Here is a 1,850-nt window from a genome sequence, read left to right on the forward strand (position 1 = left end):
TGTGAGAATCACAGCACAGAAATTAAGAGTTTTTCTACGATGATGTAATGTGTGCCACAGTTTTGGAGCTTTATACTTCCACAGTTGTTTTGAAGCAACAGGAGATCCATCTACACATACATACCTTTTTGCCAAAATTACTTGGAGATGCTTGAGACTGAACATGAGAGCTGTTGCATGCTATGTGAGGTCTCCACCGGTGAGCTATGGTCCTTCGCTTGTGAGCTAAATTTATATTTAAACACATTGCCCTTCCTTGTCACATCTAGTTTGATGAAGAGATTCTGTACTCAGGTACAGAGAAAGTTTAGGAATCTTACTTTATGATTAAATGGCTCTTGATGAAAAGAAGGTCCATGCATCTTTAGGTGTGGATCATGGTATGATGTTGGATCTTTCTAGCCAGCCAGTGCTTTAACCTGAAGCATTAAACTGTGCGTTTTTCAATGTGCAGTAGTTAACCCTCATTACATTTATAGTATACACAAATGCTTCGTAAGTGGCTGAGTGTGCAACATATTAACTGCCTTCTATGACAGGTTCTTGGCAAGGATGGGCACTAAAGTTTAACATCAGACCATAAAGTACAAACAACTCATAAAAGAAGTAAACAAGAGATATTATAGTAGCAGTGCTTCCTGAAAACATTACGACACTTAGGGATGTATGGAACTCCTCTAAAAAAAGTCAACATTCTTATCACATACAGAGACAGAATGGTTGTTATCATTGCATTGAGCAAAAATATTTTGAGCCTCTCAACATTTTACTTTGGGCACAAGATGTTTTGATTTATTAATTTATATAGCTGCCATTGATAAATATCTGCCGGGCAATAAGACAAGCTTCAGATCTTATTGTTGATTTTTTGGAATTTTCAGTCTTATTGTCAACTCTGCACAGTGAATTTTTCTATGCTAGATCACCAAAAGAACAAACATGGTTTATGAGGAGCAAATAGCACCTGCTACACAGATGTAATTTTACTACTTTCTTTCCTGTGTTGTCTATGTCCCAGGAAGAGACCTATGAGTTCTTCCTCTACCCCCACCCACCAATACAGTTCACTACTCTCATCAAAGCTTTCTGAGGTGTTTCACCCAAGCATGAAGTTCCAGATTTGCCATAAAAGTTCACTTTAACAAAAAATATCATAAATGTTATAAAATGCTCTTTTCAGAATTTTGACCTGTGTCTATGTGCCTTCAAGTTGCCTGTTGACTTATGGTGGCCCCATGAATTTCAAAGGGGTTTCTTAGATAAATAGTCAGAAGTGGATTTACAATTTCCTTCCTAAGAGATATAGCCTATGGCACCTGGTATTCATGGACAGTTTTCCATCCAAGTACTAACCAGAGCTGGCCCTGCTTAGCTTTCAAGATCTGATGGGATCTGGTGCATTTGAGACCTTTGGGATCTGGTCTAGTTTAAAAAACTGCAAATAAACATAATCGGGAAGAAGCAACTGGATTTTAAAAACAACTGCTTTTTTCCTTCCCCAACCAATCTGTGATCCAGCCAAGTGCCCTGACAGGACAAAAAAAGGGGTTATAGATTTCATCACCTGAAAAGAAATGTACTGTGCAGTTTATATTCAGTGGGTCTTACACTGAATGGTATATATTCTTGCAGCGATAAAATATGATATGAAAAATATATGTATTTTTCTTCTAGTCTGGCCAAAAAAATAGAAACACTTAAAGGATTTGGAAATTACTACCTCATCAGACAGGCTACTTGGCCCACCATATGCTGCTTATTCTCCCCTCTAAGGACAGAGCCCATTACACAATGTATGCATACTTCCGGCTGGGCTCCATCCAGAAAGGCAAGAGCAAGCAGCCTATGAG

At 38.3% G+C, this 1,850-nt stretch overlaps 1 long non-coding RNA gene across 1 annotated transcript in view; it reads right to left on the reverse strand.

The window, feature by feature from the left end:
• The window catches only part of LOC134297679 (uncharacterized), a 5,805-nt gene extending 4,249 nt beyond the window's left edge, over nt 1-1,556 (reverse strand). Inside the window, exon 1 of the long non-coding RNA XR_010004510.1 lies at nt 125-1,556. This is a non-coding gene — a long non-coding RNA (uncharacterized LOC134297679). The remainder of the gene's footprint in view (nt 1-124) is intronic.
• Nucleotides 1,557-1,850: the final 294 nt, after the last annotated feature.

This window comes from Anolis carolinensis, chromosome 3 (genome assembly GCF_035594765.1).
Source record: "Anolis carolinensis isolate JA03-04 chromosome 3, rAnoCar3.1.pri, whole genome shotgun sequence".
Lineage (NCBI taxonomy): Eukaryota > Metazoa > Chordata > Lepidosauria > Squamata > Dactyloidae > Anolis > Anolis carolinensis.